The sequence below is a fragment of the Scyliorhinus canicula genome, chromosome 16, assembly GCF_902713615.1.
Source record: "Scyliorhinus canicula chromosome 16, sScyCan1.1, whole genome shotgun sequence".
NCBI lineage: Eukaryota > Metazoa > Chordata > Chondrichthyes > Carcharhiniformes > Scyliorhinidae > Scyliorhinus > Scyliorhinus canicula.
In genome coordinates, this window is record NC_052161.1 from 136,039,575 (window position 1) to 136,063,791 (window position 24,217).

The 24,217-nt window shown below is 43.5% G+C and overlaps 1 protein-coding gene across 7 annotated transcripts in view; it reads right to left on the reverse strand.

Annotated features, from left to right (window-relative positions):
• rerea (arginine-glutamic acid dipeptide (RE) repeats a) overlaps positions 1–24,217 on the reverse strand; it is a 626,626-nt gene that overhangs the window by 475,708 nt on the left and 126,701 nt on the right. Inside the window, exon 1 of one of the 7 annotated variants that reach the window (XM_038773779.1) lies at positions 12,659–12,675. The exons of the other annotated variants lie outside the window; for them this stretch is intronic. The gene's annotated coding sequence lies outside the window, so the exon portion shown is untranslated. Of the gene's footprint in view, positions 1–12,658; positions 12,676–24,217 lie in introns of those variants that run through there. 7 annotated transcript variants of the gene reach the window in all.

Here is a 24,217-nt window from a genome sequence, read left to right on the forward strand (position 1 = left end):
TGGCTATTTTTGCTGGCTTTTAAACAACACCAACGTATAATTTTTTTTTTGCTTGCCGAGCTAAAACAATGACTCAGTTGCAGGCAACTTCTTATATTAGCATATCACATTTGTCAACCAAATTAATATTTAAACAAGCTGTGTTGCTTAGCAAGCTTGTTAAAGTGAAGAGTGTTGAGAAACAGAACTGAAATTGGACAAGGGCAGACAAAATTATTGTAATGAGATAATAGATGAAGGTTATAAGGTTATAAAAATGTTCGATTGTGCAGGTAAAAAAAAGAATGGCAAACACAATTTGAAAGGTTGGTACCGTTTGCATGCCGGTTTATTTAAGGAGCAATTAAATCTCATCCGCACTGAAGCCAGTGTTGGCTGCAGAAAAGAATATTGAATTTTTTTTATATTACCCCCAGCGCAGTTTTTAAACCTCTCCTGAAGGAACCAGTCCCTGCTAAGGTAAGATTCCACACGCATGTCAGCAAGCTAGTTGACCACTGTCATCAGTAGAGGAAGTTCTGGTCAATTTTTCCCTCCCCACCCTTGTCCGCACAACCCTGAGCCATAATAACCCCACTACTGCTCCTACTGGCTCATCAAGGAACAGCAATCAAATGTGGGATATTCTGGTGCAGATGACTGCTTGATTCTGGGCAGTGCCTTATTCAGGGCACATAACATGATATATTTAGCAAAACAGTATGTGTTTCAAATTTTCTAAGATGTAATGTATTGTCGCATCACATTAAAACTGTTGGCAGGAACCGTCACTTAAAATGATTGCAGCTTTGCACATTAGCAGCAATAGTCTTGCAGTGTGCCAAATGATTTTGGCAATTGTACTCCTATTGATTGAAACAACTAAAGAAAGCACTTGTACAATAAACTCAAGGGCAGAAAATGATATTGTTTTTAAACTGGTGCTGTATAACTTTCTTTTAATTTAGAGTATCCAATTCTTCTGTTCCAATTAAGGGACAATTTAGCGTGGCCAATTCACCTACCCCTGCACGTCGTTTTGTGTTGTGGGGGTGAGACCCACGCAGACACAGGGAGCATGTGCAAACTCCACATGGACAGCGACCCGGGGTCGAGATCAAACCCGGGTCCTTAGCGCCATGAGGCAGCAGTGCTAACCACTGCATCACCCCACCACCCGCTGATGCTGTATAATTTATTAAATTAGCCATGCATCAATTTGTGGTAGTTGTACTATTACAACGCTGATAAATGTAAAGTTTTCCAAGCATAGTACTCGTTTTAAAAATATACCAAATTAAACATGGGGACTAATTCCACCAATATCATATGAGTCGGCTCAACAAGCATATATCCTTTTTCTAACACTGACAATCGCATCAGAAGACTTCACACCATGGATGGTTGGGTCATTAACAAGGCATAGGATAAGCGATGGTAGTATTAATATAGCTTGACTGGCATAAGGTAGATTTAATGGCATTGGGAAAATTGACAATGCAGGTATAGTACAATTTGCACAATCTCCAGGATCCCTACAGGTTTGAAAGAAGCCATTTGGCCCATCAAGTCTGCAATGACTCGCCGAAAGGGCACCTTACTTAGGCCCTGGCAATGCATGTATAGTACAATTTGCACAATCTCCAGGGTCCCAACAGGTCTGAAGGATGCCACTTGGCCCATCAACTCTGCACTGACTGGCCGAAAGGGCACCTTACCTAGGCACACACCCAGAGTAATCTTTGGGCACCAAGGGGCAATTTAGCATGAACAATCCACCTAACCTGGACATCTTTGGATTGTGGGAGGAAACCACAGCACCCAGAGGAAACGCAGGGAAACACGGCAAGAACGTACAAACTCCACACCAGCACCTAAGTGTGAAGTCAAACCCAGGTCCCTGGCTCTGTGAGGCAGCAGTGCCTACCTCTGTCGCCCCAGTAGGGAACCCTCTTATGATGCTGGAGCTGGACATATTATTGGGGCAGTACTGCGCAACTTTATTCTGCATCTGGGTGTGGGACACCTAACCGTAGAATACTTGACATTGACACAAAATGTTTCGATGTTTGGTACACCATCCGTCTATATTGCTACCCTTCATGTCAATCTGCTCAAACATTCACCTTTTTTTTTTAAATTCCCTTGGCTTAAATGCATGAACACCAGGTTATTTTAATTAAATTTAAAGTCAAAAATGTAATTATGCTGCCTGTGTGGAGTCTGCACGTTCTCCCCGTGTCTACGTGGGTTTTCTCCGGGTGCTCCGGTTTCCTTCCAAAGTCCAAAGATGTGCAGGTTAGGTGGAATGGCCATGCTAATAAAACAAGCACATTTCTTTCCTGTAATCACATTTCCCAGTCAATGTCAATACTGACAGACCAAATACACACACAGTATTATTATGGTTGAGTGGTGACTCAAGTGCAGGTCAAAATTTATTATAAAAATCTAAAATATGATTCAAGTCCAGTATTATAAAATTATTAATTTTCAATTAAAACAAGCCTACCAATAATAGCAAAATTGGGAGTCCGGCATGCAGTGAGGATGATATAAATCGATTGCAACAAGACATTAGGGGCAGCACTGTAGTACAGTGGTTGCTTCACAGCGCCAGGGTCCCAGGTTCGATTCCCGGCTTGGGTCTTGTCTGTGCGGAGTCTGCATGTTCTCCCTGTGTCTGCGTGGGTTTCCTCCGGTTTCCTTCCACAAGTCCCGAAAGACGAGCTGTTAGGTAATTTGAACATTCTGAATTCTCCCTCTGCGTACCCAAGTAGGTGCTGGAATGTGGCAACTAGGGGCTTTTCACAGTAACTTCATTGCTGTGTTAATGTAAGCCTATTTGTGACAATAAAGATCATTATTATAGCTGGGCTGGCAGACAAGTAGAAGATGGTATTCAACACAGAAGTATGAGGTGGTGCATTTTGTCAAAATGGATAGGGAGAAGTAATGCAGGCTTAACGGCATAGTGCTGAAGAATGTGTTGGGGCAGTGGGGCATTTGGGATTCGCACGCACAGATTCGTGAAGGTGGCAGGACATATTAAGAGAGTAATTAGAAAATCATACGGAATCTTAGGCTTCATAAATAGAGAAACTGGGTACAAATGCGGCACGGTTATGCTGAACCTTTATAAAGCTTCAATTAGGCTACAATTCAAGTACTGCATCCAGTTCTGATCACCACACTTTTAGGAAGAGCATGAGGTCCTTGAGAGGGTGCAGAGGAGATTTACAAGAATCTTTCCAGTGATGAATGATTTTAGCCACAAGGTTAGGTTGGTGAAGCTGGTGTTGATTTCCTTGGAACAAAGGAGATTGAGGGGAGATTTTACAGAGGTATACGTGATTGATAGGTTCTCAACAAAGAAATGTTGCTCTAATTAGCCGATGGTGCAAAGACAAGGGTTCATAAATTTTAGATCCTGGGTAAGAGATTGGGCAAGAACTCTTTTATGCGACCTGGAATTTGCTGTCTATGACGGTGTTTGAAACTTAGATGATCAATCATTTTAAAAGAAAACTGGATGGGAGATTACGGTGAATAAACTTGTAGGGTTAAAGCAATAGTGCGGGGAACGGCACTGACCAGATTGTTCTGCTGAGTGTCGGTGTAGAGTTAATAGGTTGAATGGCCTCCTTCTGCATTGCACTGTAACGATTCTAAAACCCATAAGTGATATACCAGTATTGAGTGCAAAGGTGGCATAATTTTCAGGCACTTGTCCTGACTTTTCAAATACTAATATGTTACCCCAGGTCAAAATTGAAATGTTCTAAATCAATGTAAACCTTCTTTGGTAACCAACAAGCACTGTTGGCATTTACGATTAGCTGCTTACGGGTGACTGAGGCAACGAGATGTGCAAGTGAAAAATAAACCTGTACTGTATTTTGTAAAAATATGGGACTAAACATATTTTATATGATATAAAATCAGAGATTCTCTCACAGAAACTGTGAGAGAGCAAAGAGAGAAACTCTCCTGCGTCTACTTCTAATGAAACCTATAAATTCAGTGTATATTACATTTTGCAAAGATTTCCACTATTACAATAGACAAAAGATGATTGAAAGATTATTAACACCATAATTGTCTATGACACGGAAAACTCTGGCAATGTTCATTGAATTTTGTTCCCTTGTCACCCCTGTGTGAATAGTCTGCCTGGACCTGATGAGATCATTGGTTATTATACATTTGAAGTGCATTTTATGGATTAGTTCTATTGGATTTTAAAATCAAAAATACTAATACATGCAACTAAAAAAAGCAGGATCCATGGCAGAATGAATAAAATGTTCCCGTACCAAAGGTTTGACTGTGCAAGTAATAACTAGCATTCAGCTTCACCTCGAGACAAAATTACATTGCTGATAAAATTCCAATAATATGCATAATTATGTATCAATACAGAATTTCACCCCAAGTTTGAGGTTCAAAATTATTTTCAAAAATCCAAATTGTTGAATACTGCTTTAGCAGGCACTGCTGACTTTTATAACTAAACATATTTTTTCTGGAACAAAGATATCACACTGAAACATTGTAGTGTCCATACAAATGATTTAAACTCGAAATACTTCTGACTGGGAAGAGGCACAAGACAGGGATGGCTATTGAACCTCTGGCTATCGCACTGAGGTCATCCACAAAGTGGAGGAGAATAGATAGAGGGGCAGGGAGCATAGGGTGTCTTTATATGCGGACAACCTGTTACTGTATGTGAAGGACCCTCTCTCCCAATACAGAGGCGACAATGAAACTGCTCGAGCGTTATGGCTCCTTTTAAGGGTACAGATTGAACCTGGGTAAAAGCGAGAGTTTTCCGGTGAATCCCCCAGGAAGGGGAGCCGACTTGAGAAAGTTGCCTTTTCGCCTGGCCAGGTCCAACTTTCGTTACCTAGGGGTCCGGGTGGCCCACAACTAGGCCTCATTACAGAGGTTACAGTGGTTAGAGCAGTAAAGGAGGACCTGAAAAGATGGGATAGTCTGCTGCTGACTTTGGCTGGAAGGTTCCAATCATTCAAATTAATATCCTCCAAAGATAGAGATAATAAGATGATCCGTCTTTCATTTGGGCAGGTGAAACCCCGCAAATCCGTAGGGTTTTTTTGTTTTACAAAGGGATAGACAATCAGGGGATCTTGCATTACACCCAACCGTTACATTATTATTGGGCGACAAATATTGAAAAGGTATGGGGGTGGCATAGAGGGACGGAGTACATGTGGGCGCGGATGGAGAAGAATAACTGTGAAGATACCAGCTTGAGGGCATTGCTTACGCTCCCCTTTCGTTTTCCACAATCAAATGGATTGCTAATCCGGTGGTGGTGGCCACCTTGAAAATATGGGGACAATTTTGACGGCACTTCAAACTGGGTGCAATGGCAATGTTGGTCTCAATAATTGGGAACGAACATTTTGTTCATGGTAAGTTACTGAGTTTTGAGGAGTGGCTGGAGAGGGGTGAGCCAAAGAGCTAACCAGTTTCGATATTACCAGGTAGAAAATTGTGTGTGCAAGGAGATTGCTTTGTTCACTCTGCCCCTGCCCCTGCCCCTGCCCCCCCCCCCCCCATTCCCTCATTGATGGACAAAGTTATTTCGGCAGCAAGCAAGAGGGAGAGATCTACAGCCAGCTGATGGCAACAGATCAGCTCCTGTTGGACAAAATTAACTCTTATCTCTTTGTGCGCACGGCTCAGCCCAATACAATTCAAAGTGATGCATAGGGTGCAATTGACCAGGGCCCGAATCAGTGGGAGTTTTGCAGATGCAGGGGATGGGTGCGAGTGGTGCTCTGGAGACCCTGCCCATCACACACACATATGTTCTGGTCCTGCCCTGGGCTCGTGAGCGTTTGGGTCTCCTTCTTCAGCACCATGTCGGGCATTCTTGGTGTCGACGTGAAACCTCAAACTTGCCGCAGTAACAAAGAGGGGCAAAGGCAGATGCTCTTGCCTTTGCTTCCCTGATAGCCCAAAGACGAATCTTGACTGGCTGGAGGTCCTCGTCCCTGCCCAGTGCAGCAGCTGGGCTCAGCAACCTGATGGAATTTTTACTTAGAAAAAAATCAAGTATCCAATGAGAGGGTTGGCTGAAGGATTCTACCTCAGGTGGCAGCCGTTTATTTTCTTTTTCAGAGAGTTGGGCACCATTAGATGTTGGAGGGGGGGGGGGGGGGGGGGGGGAGGGGGGGAGGGCATTGGGGATTAGTTGTTGTTTCTTTTGGGTTTGTGGGGGTGGGTGGAAAGGTTGGAATACTGTTTAATGTTGTACATAAATGGTTGTATTGGTGTTATTCCGGAAAATTGTTCTTTTTTTGTAAATGTCGTGCACCCAATTCATTTTTTTCCAATTAAGGGGCAATTTAGCGCAGCCAATCCACCGACCCTGCACATCTTTGGGTCGTGGGGGTGAAACACATGCAGACACGGGGAGAATGTGCAAACTCCACACAGACGGTGACCCAGGGCCGGGATCGAACCTGGGACCTCGGCGCCACGAGGCAGCAGTGCTAACCTACTACGCCACTGTGCTGCCTTTCTGGAAAATTGTTAACTAAATTTTTTTATGGGGGATGGGGATATTTTGTATATATTGTATGAATCTGGTTGAATATTTTATATGGTTGTAAACTGAAAATCTGAATGAAATAATTTATTTTAAACAACATTTACAACATTGTAAATTCTGCACAATTACATTTTTTTTTAAATTTCCCATCACATTTGCGGAGTTATTTTTTTTAAAGATAGTGTGAAGCAGGGCAGCACGGTGGCCTAGTGGTTAGCACAGCTGCCTCACGGCGCCGAGGTCCCAGGTTCGATCCTGGCTCTGGGTCACTGTCCGTGTGGAGTTTGCACATTCTCCCCGTGTCTGCGTGGGTTTCGCCCCCACAACCCAAAAATGTGCAGAGTAGGTGGATTGGCCACGCTAAATTGACCCTTAATTGGAAAAATAATTGGGTAATCTAAATTTAATTTAAAAAAAAGATAGTGTGAAGCTACTTTGAATTCTTTGCCTGATGCACATAATCTGTGTGGGATTTTTTGGTACCATTGTGGATTTGTAGCATACAGCACACTGAACATCAGGCTTATAATAGCAAGGCGGTGATTGATTCTACAAGGAAACGACTAGTTTAAACTACATGATACATCCATGCTTAAAAGGGAATACAGTGTCTAAACTTAGCATGCCACTGATACAAAGAATCTACTTGTTAAATACAGTAATAAGGGAGTCCTGTATGGATCATTAAATCAGGGTCCCCTCTGCCCTCTTAGATAAATACAAAAGGGTCCTTTGGCACTATTCAAAGACCAGAAGGGGATTTTTCCTGACATTCCGGCCAATATTTATGCATCGACGTAATGAAAACTAGAATTTCGGATTATATCATTGCTGTTTATGGGATTTTGCTGTGCATAATTTGCTCACCATATTTTCCTACGTTGGAATAGTAACTACATTTCACAAGTACTCAATTAGCTGTGAAGCAAGTTGAGGTGTTCTGAGCTCATGAGAGGTGGTGAATAAATGCAAGCCTTTTGTTTGTTTAAATATTTGAAACAGAGCATTAAAAAGGCAATGCTGAAAAAAGACTTGTGTTGAAACTTGTTCTCATGTCCTTCATTTATATTAATTTAAATAAACCCAAAGCAGAAAGTGCCACAGTAAAGAATAGCAGATGCTGGAGTAGTCCTATTATCCTAGCATATCTGCCCTTCTTCCTACCATTGGCAGTTGTGACTTTAGTGATCTAGGCCCCACAATGGAATTCTCTTCATGAACGCCTCAAAGTCTTTATCTCTTTGACCAAACTTTTGATTATCCCTCCTAATGACTCCTTCTTTGCTCCACCTCTATTTATATGTCACATTACACCTCCTTGAAGCACCTTGGAGGCTCTGATATGTTAAGAGATGCTATATAAATGGCAAACCTTGTTTGTAGTAAACAAATATCAGCTCTGCCCATGCTCAGTCAATGATCTTATCTCATTGTCCAGTTTACTCAACGCCGCTCAACATTATGCTCCAACCTGGTACAATTCATTTACAGCAGTATAGAACGGAGATTTGTATTTTCAGTGAACTTAAAACCTTCATTCAAACAGCACTTGCACATTACAAAACCAACAGAAGTTCAAGCAACATCTGGCTGATTAGACATGTCTAGAGATCCATTTCACTGAACTATTGTTTATTTAGTTGGTGCTGCCAAGGTTAAAAAAAAAACAACATCCTAACTATATTGGCCATGTTTAGTATTGTTGCAAATTTCAACATTTACAAAAGTGCCAAGCATGCAGAAGACTCCAAACGTGCCTTTCTCAATTTGTCTGAAAACCAATTTGTCTATTCAAAAAGTAGCAAACAGGTTACAAAGTACATCTTCTTGATTTTGTTTTGTCTATTGTTTTCTCCTGAGGGCGCTAGTTCTTGCTGGGATATACATGCAAGGCACCGGTACCGGTATCCTCGGAGTGCCTCACATACAAGGCTAAATAGGGTGTGTAAACTGGCTATTCAACTGTGGAGGGCATTATGGCCAAGCCATGTTTAATTTATTTTGCCCCGTTCAGTGTAAAGAACAACTTTCATTGTACAGCACTTGAAATAAAGTAAAATGGTTCACGGCACTTCAAAAAGAGCCACAGCTGATGATATTAGGACAGGTGACCAGAAGTTTGTTAATTTTCGTGGATAGATTTTGAGGAGAGAGGAGCAGAGAGAGGGAATAATCAACATTATTAGTCTATTTATAACTCTTCTATTTCACAGTGGATTATTTGATGCCAGCCAACACAGCTGCTTCTTTTCGAGTTGTAACATCTAAATCCCTGCTCCGTACCCCCCCAAAAAAATAACTTGACAGGACAAAAAATTACAATCCCTTCATGTACACTTTTAAGAATTAAAAAGAACATTTGTTTTTAAGAGAATCGGGACGTCAGGAGGGTGGCGGAGCGATCAGCCCCGCCGTTCCCACAGCGGTCCCGATCGCGGGAGAAGTGGCAACAGCCGCTACCAGCATTTACATGGAGAATTGCGGCCGCTGCCACCTTTTAAATGGAGATACAGATTGTGCTGCGTGGAGTCCTCCGGCCAGAAGCGGCAGCAGAGAGTAGGTCACATGCCCTGCACGTAGAATTGGCGTGACATGCCATCCAGGGACGTACTTTTGACCCCAAACCAGGGAGTAAGATTGCTTCGATTTTGCAGCTGCTGGTAAACAAGGCAAGTGAACTGGGAAGATCAATTTTTTTTAAGTTAGAGATTGCCAAAGACTCAAACAGGCAGCTTACTTATCAGAGAGGATCTCACAACAGAATCTGCTGAGAGAGCTGCACAGGAGAGTCCAGGGCAGGGCAGAGCAGTGATACTGTTAAGAGCTCCAGAGACTCTTGTTAACGGCCCTGAAAAAAAAAACTTAACTGGGAATAAAGTAGCATCAAGATGATTTCAAGAGGTATGGTTTTGTCAATTGTGACAATGCAAATGCCAATGGCTTCAGGGAATGGGAATAAACGACATCTCCTACTGCATTAGCACAGTGTTCAAATACTCACCTAAGTGGAGACAAATCACTGGACAATCACTTAACAACGGGACCCTGGTTGAGAGAGATTCACAGACATAGGGTGAAATTCTCCCAACTCACCCACATGTTTGGTGTTAGGCAGGCACAGAGAAGCCTGGCAGGAGCCTCCCCCACCCCCCCCCCCCCCCCAAAAAAACAGAAACCTCCCAGCATAAAATTACGTGGTTTTCCCAATGGCGGGTCAGTCACCCTGCTAGCAGGGTGCAATTTGCATCTCATGAATGTTCATTAAAACAGCTGTCTGCCAGTGCCAGTCAGGACTTTCAATCTTGCATCATTGCAGCAGGAAATCACGTCAGCGTCAAACTCGATTGCTAAAGAGTGGCGTGCACAAGGTGGCCCTCAGCTGGTAAGTGACTCTTGTGGTTAAGTGCAACAAAGCCTTTCTGCCACAGTGCTGTGCTGCCCCTGATGCATAGTTCACCACTCTGTCAGGACAGACCAGTTCCTGCCCTCCAATTCCATGCCAAGCTGGTCTTCATGGACACCACTGTACTGCTGGACCCATGAATCCTCCTATGTCACCATCTCGGTTCAGTATTGCGCCCGGGTTTGGGAAGTACAGGGATCTCCTTCTCTTCCCCTCCCCCCCCCCCCCCCCAGTACAGGGATCTTCTTCTCTCTCCCCCCCCCCCCCTCTTGTGCCATACACCAGTGTCTATGACTGTGCTGTTGGACTCATTCAGACACTACAACAAAGGTATGAAGTTCGACCCCGGGTGGAGTGCAAATGTTTGGGGGGGGGGTCGATATGTGGAAGATGGTCTATGAAAAAAGGTGAGTGGGAGGGCGAGGGCTCACAATGCAGGTAGAAGGGCAAGGAACTGGATGAGATAACGAGCAATGGAAAACTGAGGAAATGCCAAGGGGAAGGATGCTGGACTCCGATAAGCCTGCATGAAATGCTCACAAGTAGGTTAAAGGGATACCACATTGTTTACTGGAACAGTATGGATGACTCCAGATGTGGTGGGTATGGGCACCTCACAGGTGATGGGCTCAAGAGGAAGATAGCTGAATTGAAGAATAGAATTCTTGAAGTTATTAGCCTTTTCCCTCTGGGTTGCTGATCATCTTGCATAGTCTGGTGAAGGCAGGTGGGCTGGAGTGAGTGGTGGGAGTGCGCTGGACTGGAATTTAAATGCAGCGCCAGGACCTTCAAACCCGCAGCTGCCAGCCTGTCAGGAGAGTCGGAGGAAACCCTGCCTATGCATAACTAATGAGATTCCAAGCGCAGAAGGATTCCATCATTCTGGCCAGTGGGACAGGTGTCCTCAGAGTCACCCACTTCGTCTCAAATTGCAAAAATTCCACCCATGATCTGATTAAGTTACAATTGGAATATACTGGTCGTGACCTTATTTGGATCACTGGGTAGTTGGGAGGAAAAGTGTGACAGGGCCAGCTTTTGTATGTCTTGAGCACCAGCTTTTTGGAGTAGTTAGGGGCTGGTTTAGCACAGTGGGCTAAGACAGCTGGCTTGTAATGCAGAACAAGACTAGCAGCGCAGGTTCAATTCCCGTTCTAGCCTCCCTGAACAGGCGCCGGAATGTGGCGACTAGGGGCTTTTCACAGTAACTTCACTGAAGCCTACTTGTGACAATAAGCGATTATTATTAGATAAAACACATATAGCTGATACACTGAAGGGGCAACGTCGGTGTGTGCTCCTACACCACAAGTGTCTTGTGCCACAGGCAGAGATTTAGAAGAAAGAAATCAATTCCACAGCTGCTACTTTCAGAAAAAGAGAAATTATCCCGCTGCAACTTTAAACCAGCAGGACCACCAAATTCAGCCTGAAGCCAATCAAGTCACCAACCTCCACGAACCGTGGAGGAACATGTCCACACAAAACGCTTTATTTTAAGTTTTTTTTTAAAACTGAGGGAACACTCATTGCCTGGTTCATTCATTCCCCAGGCCTTGGTCAGAGTAGACCTGCCCAGTTTGCATTTGAAGAAAGCCAGGCAGTTAAATGTTCAATGCTGCATTCTCCATGGCAACACCATCACCCAATCAGAGCCCACTTTGCCAACACTATTGGTAATTTCTTACAAAATGTCCTATATATATATATATATAAGAAAATGTTAATAGTATTGGCAATACTTAAACTCTGTACTCCCAAACAAGTAGAAGATAACCCCTTTTTTCTTTGTTAAAACTTAACAAAACCTGTCTGAGTGTGCCTTTATGATCAGAGCGCAAAAACAGTTAAACACTTGGTGAATGGCTAAGAGCGTCCGTTGTAACAACAGCAAACTGTTGTGATCAAACAAGGAGTGGGGAAAAAGAGGGCAGTCATTTGATACCTCCTCACCTGATCATAACATCAGTGAAACTCTTTCTATTGTAACTTTTGGTTTTTGAGAACAGAAAATTAGAAGGGATAAAGTCACCTGGTTGCCTTTGCAACCTTTGCATCTGTAGATTATGTGCTCACTCTCCCAGCCACAGCTGGAGAAATGGTTTACATAAAAAGTATCCCTTCACTGAAAATACATAAACAAATCAAATAAACATTTATAAATTTTACAAGACAGGATTATAAACCTGTAATGTTTTCTTGCGCTTTTTCCAATTCCATTTTAAGAATACATGTGTAAAATTATTTTTTCAATAAAAAGCCTTTTACATACTTCAATAGTTTTGAACATGCTGCAGTCTGTTGATTTGGATTTGCATATTTTTCATCAACTGAACTAATTTGCATTTAGGCTGAATTGAAATTCCTTATTGGGGTGTTAAAAGTAAACATGGGTCAGTCAATGTTCTCTCCCATTTAAAGCTTGCGCAGTTAACTGCAGAGTACTCTTTAGTCTGGACATCATGCAATTAATTCACCATGGCCAGGCATTGAACAGGACTTTTCCAATATCTTCACCAAAAAAAATAAACAATTTTGAAGACCTGATCATATAACTGAAGACAGAATGAGTGGAAACGTATGACAAAGCTTAAAAATTCGAAATGTCCAGTTAATATTGGCAGACGATGGCAGAGTTACAATTTTAAAACACACCCCTCTGAATCATAGTTTAGAAAACAATATGTTACCTTTTTGTAGCTTTCCTCTGGCATTTCACCAGAGTTTGCATCTTCTAACGCCACTGCTAATTATCACTGGGGCTTTGTGATGCTTTCAATGTGACTCCCAGACATGTGACAGGAAGTTTGTATGTTTTACAGTATTATGCCTCCAACCCAGAGGTATAATTTGATCAGCTGTCAGGAACTAAGGGTTTTATTGAGCAGTATACCATGCAATTTGAATTTCAAACCAGCATCTAGAAAATGTACTCTGGTTCCACGGTCTAATTTTTATATTTATAAATCATATTTTAATGCAGGCAGTTTAAAAATTAGACCAAATTCTTACCAACGAAAGGAAAATATTGCTTTGAGGAGGCTTCACCTCATAAAATGCATGGGAGATTAAAGGTAAAATCCAGAATGGATCATTTAGTTACGTAATTAAAAACAACAAAATCAAGATGTATTTTTCTTAACTTAAGTAAATATACAATTACTTAGCGCAAAAGGGCACACTGCTTATTAGGATCAATCATGTTAAAACAAACAAAATTACTGTACAACCTAGTCTCAAAAAACCCTGTACCACGAGTGCACTTCACAAAACTCAATAGCTTTTAAAGAATCACATGTTTTCAATCATATATTCCTTCGAGATCAGAACATTAGTCCAGTACGTTAGTCATGTGTTTTGTAAGTGCATATTATTATTAACAGCCCTCATAAATCAGGTAGTTGCAAAAGAAAATATGTATTTAACAAATAAAAATATATAATTTTCCTCAAGTAATTCAAAAGTCTTGCCCATGTGCTAAACTAGAAGAAAGTGTACTCTATTTTTCAGCAACCACATTAAGTGAATTTTATGAGAACTAATGCAGACATCTGGCAGCTTATTATATGCATTTTGTTTCAGGGGATGGTGTGCAAGCATTCATTGTAAGATGTCCAGGAAGTCTAACAGTTGCGTCTAAAAACTTCAATCCACAGGTTGTACAGTAACTGTCAAATGCACACATCCTAAATTTAGAAACAATGTTCAAGCTCCAACTTCTTGTCGAACAAAACCCCATTTTATTTTGTGGCTGGGATAGAATTTGAGGGACTCCTTTAAAGGCTTTTTTTTTATTTCCGCCAAAGCGTCCTAATTTCAACAGTAGTTCAATAACAAATCCATATTAAGTGTGCCTGAAAATTGCATGCACAAAAAAACTATATTGCTCCCAGTGATTGAGATTCCAGACAATGCAATAGTTTATCTGTTTTCAATACATCAGATAGATCTAGTGCATTCTAAGAGAATGCTATCTACATGTTTGAGTTCCTAAATGACAGTCCACAAAGAATTTTCCACTAAAAGCATTTTTACCAAATTGAGGAACTGGGATTAATCTAAAATTTGAACCATTCGTATGAACTACTAACAGTGGTGGAAAGCTATAACACAATATTTGTTCACCAAATGATTTACAGTAATCTCCTTTTCATTTAATATTTCAAGGCAGATGTAGGGAGTATAATCAATACCACATGGGCCTGAAAACCCATCTATATTTAAACTTGTGGCATTAACCTCCACCCTTGAGACAGTGGGCAGTGCTGCCTCCAATTAGCCAATTATGTTGCTTCTGTAATGGATATTTGTACCAAACGATTACACAATTTGCTTTTGAACCTGGAAAACAACTTGCTATTTTAATTGTTGAAACGTTGTTGCTTGTAACTCTTGAGCAGCTTAATTTCAGTAAATCCCCCTCATCTAACCATGAAAATAAATGCAGACTGTGTAATGGAGAGCAGAGTTTTGCAGTGATTATTACAAAGCCACTGTGACACAATTTTAAAACATCTGTAACAAGGCATGTGATAACAATTCATTTTAGAGCTTCAGTCTCACGCAGACTGATACCACTACATGGAAAACAAATGTCAACAAATCTTCAAAAATATGTCTCTATCATTTCTATAAAATCATAATTTTTAGAAATAGTTTCCAGCCCTGGCTCAGAACAAAACCAATATTGGTCGCAAGGAGGAGGAGACTGCTGACTATTCAAGTTCACTATTCAAGCTGTGCAAACACACTGAGTAGTTACATTTGTGTACAATCTCTGCCAGATTTTTAAAATGACCTTTTAATCACTCATTTTCAAACTTTAACCAAAAGGTACTCATTAAGGCTAAGCTCCTGCAATGCTAAAACAGATTTGAATGGAAAGCCATTTATTTTCTTCCAGTTCTCCAACACAGAATGCAAAAAGCTCAATTAGTTTAAAGCAGGGCTGAGAATTTTTCAGTATCGAAAATAGCTAAACCTCAAGTTATCTAAATGAGAGAATTTCCCAGGATTGGTTTTGCTTTTGGATTTATTAAGAGACTTCCACAAATATCAACGGTAAAACATTTACGGCCACTTCATTTTTCAGGGGAGCGCTGCTTACCAAAACATGAGCAAACATCACACTGTGGCGGGTGGGAAGTGTGTTTGGGGAAAGAGGTGCATATAAGCAACAGAGAGTCACTTGTCAAAATTAGTGACTATCAATGAAATGTACTCCACTTACAGTAGCTTTAAATCAGAACAGTGGTACAGAGCATTAAACCTAATGTCACAGGCTTGACAATGTAGGTTTTATCATTGATCAACTCACCTTACAATTCATACATTCACAATCATACATTCACAGTGACCGGCTACAGTGAGCAATGGCAGGAGGGGCTCGAACAGACTATCTAACCAGCCTCCCAGAACAGATGGTTCTGTTGATAGTGGTTCCACATCCTAATCCAAAGAAATGGACAGGGACCAAGAAGCAATATTCGCTTGATGCGCTCCTGTTTACTACAAGAGTTATTCAAATGGGAATTTCAAAGACAATTCCATCCAGGCTATTTTATACAGACAAACACCTAACCTCGCACATTTCCACCACTTCTCAACGTTGCTCCACTCCTTCACAAAGGCCAATGCTTCATGACCACTGTTCTCTTCCCATACAGATAGTGCTTCTTAAAACATAAAATTACATCACTGCTCTCAACACATTGACAGTTGTTGAAGTTGTGCAAAAATGGTTTTAAGTTGACCAGCAGTAATGCTCATCAGCATAAACGCAGTTCCCAGGAGCTCTCATAGAATTTCATAGAATTTACAGGGCAGGAGGCCATTCGGCCCATCAAGTCTGCACCGGCTCCTGGAAAGAACACCCTACCCAAGGTCAACACCTCCACCCTATCCCCATAACCCAGTAACCCCACCCAAAACTAAGGGCAATTTTGGTCACTAAGGGCAATCCACCTAACCTGCACATCTTTGGACTGTGGGAGGAAACCGGAGCACCTGGAGGAAACCCACGCACACACGGGGAGGCTGTGCAGACTCCGCACAGAGAGTGACCCAAGCCGGAATCGAACCTGGGACCCTGGAGCTGTTAAGCAATTGTGCTATCCACAATGCTACCGTGCTGCCCCACTCACAAGTCATGTCCAAAAATAACAATGAAGCCAATAATGCACAGCGAGTTAATGAAATCCATCTCTAGGATGGTAGACAAATGATCCATTTAGAAATTATTTTGGGAAGTTGGTTTTGACTCAAAACCTTTAACAAGCTTCAAAAACACTTTTCCCCCTTCCAACATTTTGATCTTTACAAAATACTCAAGAATAGAATTCACCCCATTTTCAATTATGTTATGGTTTGAGAATGTCAACGTGTCTAATTTGTTTAATATGTCAAATTGATACAAGCACTCATGAATCCTATTCTGTTTTTGCTCCTTTTCTGGTTTTAAATCATTGCTTCTTTGTTAACTTGTAATCCTAAATGATACCCAGTCATCTCTAATTGGAGTTTTAATTGTTCACGGTTTCTTTAAGATTATTGTTTAAGGGGCAATGTCAAAATGAGTTATATTAAAAGGTTAAAATCAGGCATGCCATTTTAAAAAGAAACATGAGTAAACCTCAGTCTTACAGGCAGCATTTGAAAAAGTGACAAACTACAGAGGTAGCCGCCAAATAACTAATTCAAAATTATAAACTTCCTCAGAAACAAGAATGCTATTAACTGATTAAAGTGTGCACTGAAAACATAAAGCTGCAATTGCACACAACCCCAAGCATTCCCGTTTTGGATTCATTCTCAAAATTTGAACCCAAATGAAAGTCAGTTTTTGACAAACAATAAATTTGATTTATTTTCTTTATACATCACAATTTGCTGAGATCAACATTTAAACAAGGGATTTGTTCTGACTTACTATTGTTCTCTTCTTTGCAGTTAAGTATAAATTAAAGATAATATGCTAAATACATTTCACAGGTAGAAGCACAGCAAGTACAACTGAAATCCAAACTTTAAGCAAAATGGTAGATTTTTTAAACTACAACTCTATCCAGAAAATTATCGCTATCTGTTCATGAGAAACCGGGGCTAGGATAAACAGTTCTTTACAAAGGATATAACTTCTGAAGGAACAACAGAAAATCAACCGCAAGTAATTGACAGTTTCCATAACATGCTACAAGAAAATAATAGTTAATGAAGACTAATCAATTTAATTAAACTGATAGGCCAAAGTATACAGCATCTTGGTTTGCATTGTATTACTAGCAAGTTAACCACAAAGCTAAACATACACTTAAACATATTACAGTCAGACTAATACTTGGATATGAAAATCATGTAGGATTGTTCGGAAAGGTCAAGTCTTTCAATTACTGATGAGAGCTGCACACACTCATGTCATTCATAATTTATTACAAAAGAGCCTTCTCCAGCTTCTTGACCGAAAATCGTTAACCAGATTCCAAAATATTCTATGGGTCTCAATATGGTTTCAAGAAACCCGATTCAACTTTAGATAAGCACATCTTTATTTTAAATTTTAAAGTATTTCCAACAATGTTGATGAGACCAGTGAAACTATTTATGTGCACTGCATCAATAACCTTTCTGCATCTGGAGGTGCAATTCTGCCTAAATTTAAAGGATCTACCTGCAACAGTGATTTCTCTTTTAGATGTATTCTGTTTCCTGCTCTTTCCTTCCACTGAACCTTCTAAAATGTTCCAACAATTCATCAGAGCTATTGAAGATTTTAGATGTTCTTCTCATGGCATCAGCATTTGCCAGAATAGATTTACACCGCTCAAAATTATTTAAATTATAAAATATTCATTCAGAAATGTTTGGACGTAAAATTCACAGCCAAGAAATATATAATCAATTTATTTTTGAACTATAGTTTCACAGAGGATTACTTATAATTTCAACCACAAAGAAAAAAAATAAGCTTACCAAATATTTACTCCTCCATTTATACAAAGAAAGGAATTTTCTCAAAACAAAGGAAAAGCAATTACTCGAAAGCCAGAAAAATGCAGGTTACAAACAATGTGTACTTGTACAGTGCCTTCCATCTATTCAAGGTGTCCCAAAGCACGAGACTGCCAATCAAGTAAATTTACTTTTAATAGAAGTAGGTTTCTTTTTACTGTTGCTCAAGGTGACACATGATAATGGTCAGCAGAGTTCCAATACGTCATCCAAATGTCCATTCTGAACACTAGCATCGTTGAGCTGTTCTTGGAAGAGACATTGAGTCGCTAGACTGGACGGTAGCTGTGGTTAGCACTGTTGTTTCACAGCAGTAGGGTTCCAAGTTCGATTCCCAGCTTGGGTCACTGTCTGTGCGGAGTCTGCACGTTCTCCCTGTGTTTGCAAGGGTTTCCGCCGGGTGCCACGGTTTCCTCCCACGAGTCCCGAAAGATGCGCTTGTTTGATGAATTGGACATTCTGAATTCTCCCTCTGTGTACACGAACATGCGCCAATGTGGAGCTACTAGGGGATTTTCACAGCAACTTCACTGCAGTGTTAATGTAAGCTGACTCGTGACACTAATAAAGATTATTATTTATTTAGTCAGGAAACAGAGTTTGCAGCAAAGAACAATGGTAATGGCTTCAGTCCTTCCAACATTTGGATGAGAAAGAAAGGTCTGTTCTTCCAGTACTAGATGTTGGACAAACAGTCTGACAATTCAGAGTGGAGAGATTGAAAAAGATGGGGTAAAGATAGAGCTGGCTGTCATCAGCATGCATTTGGCAATTTACCCATATGTCGCTAAGGGGAAGCATATCAATGAGGAATAGGAGGGAATCAAAAATAAAGTCTTAGAGGACACCAGAGGTAAGATTGCAGGAGTAGGAAGGGATGTTATTGTAGGTGGCTTCTTTGGCCATGCTAGATAAATGAAGATGGAACCAGGCAGGTGCTGTCTCTCCCAGTTGAATGACAGTGGAGAGGCATTGGAGAAAGGTGATCAACTGTGACAAAAGGCTGCAGACAGGCCGGGAAGGACACGGAGGGGCAGTTTACCTTTGTAACAGTTACATTTGATGTCATTTGCAACTCTGATAGGAGCCATTTTATTACTGTAGTCGAGGTGAAATCTAATTGGAGGGGTTCAAATATGGGGAAGATGGGTACAAATTTGGGAGTCACCTTTTAAGGCCTGTAGGGGAAAGGGAGGTAGACGATGGGATGGCAGTTTGCATGGATGAAAGGGTCAAGGGTTTTGTTGAGGAGGGGGTGGTGAAAGTAGATTTTAAGGAGTGGTTAAAAGTATCTGAGGAGAGAGAACCGTTACCAATGTCAAGGGGCTAAACCAGTGGCTTTGAAAGCAGACCAAGGCAAGCCAGCAGCACGGTTCGATCCCCGTAACAGCCTCCCCAAACAGGCGCCGGAATGTGGTGACTAGGGGCTTTTCACAGTAACTTCATTTGAAGCCTACTCGTGACAATAAGCGATTTTCATTTCATTTTCAACTAACATGGGAGTCAGAAAGGAAAGTTGCGCATTTTGCAATTAGAGGAAATAGGGTGAAGGCAGCAGGTGGTGGGTCTTGGATAGATCAGGTTGGGGAGGGCATGAGAGGACGAAAGGAACAAAACTAGAGAAGAAATATGCAAATTCAATAAGTTATTGGCTGGGGATCAGGAATGGGAACCCTGGTTGAACTCATCTGTTTGATCTCCGTGAGTTTAAGTTAAGTAAACTTTACTTCTTTGCTGTCTTTTCAAAAGTGTGGGCTTCGAGTCATTTTTTTGTTTAAAAGAGTACCAGATTCATTTTTGCCAATTAAGGGGCAATTTAGCGTGGCCAATCCACCTACCCTGCACATCTTTGGGTTGTGGGGGTGAAACCCACGCAGACACGGGGAGAATGTGCAAACTCCACACGGACAGTGACCCAGAGCCGGGATCGAACCTGGGACCTCGACGCCGAGGCGGTAGTGGGCTTCAAGTCATTTTTTAAATCTGTTACAGCATATCGCCAAATTGGGCACTCATTTGTTTCCTTTGTCCTCCTTACCAAGTATGTTTCCAACTATTTTCTTAAACAGTGCAGGATTACAGCACAATTCATTGGGCTGTACTTAAGCCAACATTTTAAACATGAGTTTCAGAACTGGAATTGGGAAAATTTAAAACTTGCAAACTATAATGTTTTGCATTTATATAGTGCACTTTAGGACTTCCGGTGACGGCGATGTACGAGTGAGCCGCACATTCGGCGGGCTCTCACTCCAGCGGGGCTGAACAGCTGATTCCCCGCGATAACGGGACCACGGGGGCGGCAAAAGGCTGCCGGGAACAGAAGAGGAGAGCGGGCTGCAGCAGATGGAAGTGTGGGAGGCCAGCAGGTGAGGAAGAAAGAAAGAGAGAGAGACGGAGGCAACGAGGAAGCTGACCTGAAGGGTAAGATGGCGGACCCACGGACCTTCCTTCCTCCAGGACAAAGGGAAAAAAAAGTTTGGAGTTGCTGAGGAGGGACAGCTTGGACCCACTTCAGATGCCCAGGAGGTAAAATTCAAGGAGCTGGGCGAAGGAAAGCGGCAGCGAAGGTGCTGAGGAGCGGGCTGCGGCACATGGAACAGCGGGATTCCAGAAGGCAGAAGAAGAAGGAGAAAAAGGGACAGAGACAAGGACCTGAAGAAAATTACCTGGGACCTAAGATGGCGGACACACGGACCCCGGACTCAGCAATCCAGCTGGCGCTGGATAACATGCTCCAGGTAATGAAGTCCAGTTTTGAAGCGCTGAAGCGGGACAGTTTGGACCCAATCCAGAAAGCGGTGGATCAGCTGAATCAGAGGCTGGACGCCCAGGATGCTAAAGTTAAGGAGCTGGGAGAGGCAGTGGAGGAGCAGGCGGATGCGCAAACGGTTGCAGCGCTAGAAGTGGACGGCCTGAAAGAGCGGCAGAGAAGACTGCTGGACAGAGTGGAGGAGCTGGAGAATAGAGTCCGCAGGAACAATCTTGAGGATGGTCGGCCTCCCGGAGGGAGCTGAGGGAGCGGATGCTGCAGCGTTTGTAGCAGACCTGCTGAAGCAGCTGATGGGGGCCGAAGCCTTTCCGCGACCGCTGGAGCTGGAGGGGGCACACAGAGTGCAGGCAAGGCAGGGGCGGCCGGGCGCCCCCCCCCCCCCCCCGCCCGATGGTGATTAGGTTCCACAGGTTCGTGGGCAAAGAGCGCCAGGAGCAGCACGTGGAACAACAGTGCTCTCCGCGTTTATCAGGACCTAAGCCAGGAGGTGGCTCGGCGGCGAGCAGCCTTTAAGAATGTCAAGGAGGTGCTGTTCAAGAAGCACGTGAAGTTTGGTCTGCTGTTCCCAGCTCGGCTATGGGTCACGCACCAGGGTCAACACCATTACTTCTCCGAGCCCGAAGAAGCGATGGATTTTGTGAGGGACCTGGGGCTGGTCCCGAAAGGAGGCCCCAAGGACGCGAGTTAGGGCCCGAGGATTTCTGTGGGAAGGAACGCCGAATGTGCCTGGACTGCTGCTCAACGGTTTGTTGGGCCAAGGGGGCCAAGCGGAACATTTGAGACTCTTTCCTTTGTTCATGGACATTTATGTGCTTTTTCTCTTTTTTTCTGTGGTTTTTCTCTTTTTTTTTTCCTGTTTGGGCTGGTTTGTGCTTTTTGTGCAGCTCGCGGAAGACACTGGAGCCGGCTTGCCCCAGTGGGTGGGGAGGAGGACGGGGAAACAAGGGGAATGGGACAGGAAGGCGCCGGAGTGCTGAGTCACCGGGCTAGCAGATTGGCTAGTCAAGGAAGTCAGATGGGGGGGGAAGTTACAGCCAGTAGATGGCAGGGGTGGGGGTATCGGGGGGTGGGGTTAGGGGAGGGGGGGGTTGTTCTGCTGACGGGAGAGGGACTTGAAATAGGCACTGGAAAGGAGGTCGAGGGTGGAGGCAGCCAAAGGGCGGGCCAGGAATGGCGCGACGCACGGGTCAGGTGCCGGCCCGAGAAAGGCTATGGCTGACCGGCGGGGTGGGGGGGGTGGGATGTGCCCCCCGACCAGGCTGATCACCTGGAATGTCAAGGGACTGAATGGGCCGGTTAAGAGGGCGCAGGTGTTCGCGCACTTGCGGGCCCTGAGGGCGGACGTAATTATGTTGCAGGAGACACATCTGAAAGTGTCAGACCAGACCAGGCTAAGGAAGGGCTGGATTAGCCAGGTCTTCCACTCGGACTTGGACTCGAAGTCCAGGGGGGTGGCAATCATGATCAACAAGCGCGTGCAATTTGAGGCAGAGGGCATATCCGCAGACAGGGGGGGCAGATACCTGATGGTACGGGGCAGACTGGAGGGGAGAAGAGTGGTGCTGGTGAATATATATGCCCCGAACTGGGATGACGTGGACTTCATTAAAAGAGTGCTGGGGAAGATCCCGGACTTGGATTCTCGCACGCTAATAATGGGAGGGGACTTTAACATGGTCCTTGACCCGACTTTGGATCGGTCGTGTCCCAGAACAGGTAGACTCTCAGCAATGGCAAGGGAGCTGAAAGGGTTTATGGAGCAAATGGGGGCAGTGGACCCCTGGAGAGAGGGACAGCCAACAGGAAGGGGCTACTCGTTTTACTCGCACGTCCATAAAGTATATTCCAGGATAGATTTCTTTGTACTAAGCAGGGACTGTATGGGGGAGGTAAAGAACACGGAATACTCAGCAATTACCATTTCAGACCATGCCCCGCATTGGGTGGACCTGCAGTTCGGGGGAGCGAGTTATCAACGCCCGCAATGGAAGCTAGATGTGGGACTGCTGTCGGAGGAGGGGATCTGCGAGAGGCTTCGGAAATGTATAAAAAATTACCTGCAGGTGAATGACACTGGGGAGGTCTCAGCGGCGACCGTGTGGGAGGCGCTAAAGGCAGTAGTGCGGGGGGAGCTGATTTCAATTGGGGCCCACAGAGCCAAGGCAGACCAGGCAGAGATGAATAGATTGGTCAGGGAAATGGGTCGGATAGATTAAGAGCACGCGGAGTCCCTGGGGGAGGTTTTACTCAAGGAGAGGCAGAGACTACAGGCGGAACTGGGGGCACTATCCACGAGCAGGGCCGTGGAACAGCTTAGGAAGGCGAGGGGAGTGGTGTACGAGTATGGGGAAAAGGCCAGCAGACTGTTAGCGCAGCAACTCAGGAGGAGGGAGGCGGCCAGGGAAATAGGTAGAGTGAGGGACGAGGGGGGGCGCAAAGTGGAGGATCCGGCAGAGTTGAATAGGGTATTCCGGGACTTCTATCGTAAGCTGTATACTTCGGAGCCGCCGGAAGAACCGGAGGGGATGAAAAGGTTTCTGGACGGGTTAACATTCCCAACAGTTGGGGGGGGGGGGGGTGGAGGGGGGGGGTGGAGTAGGAGGGAAAATATGGCGGGTAGTACCGGTGGGAGGGGAGCAGGCTTGTGCAATATGTTACGATGGAAGTATTGAAAGTACGTGGATGTTTGCATATTTTTGCCTTTTTTGCTTCCTTTCTGATGATGTCTGTAACTGTTTATAAAGCCAAAAACTACCTCAATAAAATTGTTTATTAAAAAAAAATATAGTGCACTTTAATGTCAAAGCCATGCAAAGCACTTTGGGGATGCTACACAAGCAAACAAAAGTTGTTCTACATCAGGAAACCAAGAACATACCACAAACAACAGTGACCATCTGATCTAATATTTCTGTGGTATCAGTTGAGGAAAGGATGGTAGGAGAACACTGGCACAACACCCATCTCTTTAAAAATGCCAAGTCCAAAAGAGGTCTTTAGCTTCCAACGGAACCATTGGAAAAGACAGGTGGGACCTTGGTTCAATATCTTACACACAGGCACTTTCAACACTGCAGCACTCCTTCAGCGGTGAAGCACTGGAACACCATCCGAGATAACGTGCTTTAGCTCTAACTTTGGGTACAAAGTCAATCCCTCTGACTCAGAGGTGAAAGAAATTGGGCAGCACGGTAGCACAAGTGGATAGTACTGTGGCTTCACAGCGCCAGGGTCCCAGGTTCAATTCACCACTCCTGGTGCTCCGGTTTCCTCCCACAGTCCAAAGATGTGCAGGTTAAAACATAGAACATAGAACAGTACAGCACAGAACAGGCTCTTCGGCCTTCGCTGTTGTGCCGAGCATTGTCCGAAACCAAAATCAAGCTATCCCACTCCCTGTCATTCTGGTGTGCTCCATGTGCCTATCCAATAACCATTATGTTAGGTGGTTTGGCCATGATAAATTGCC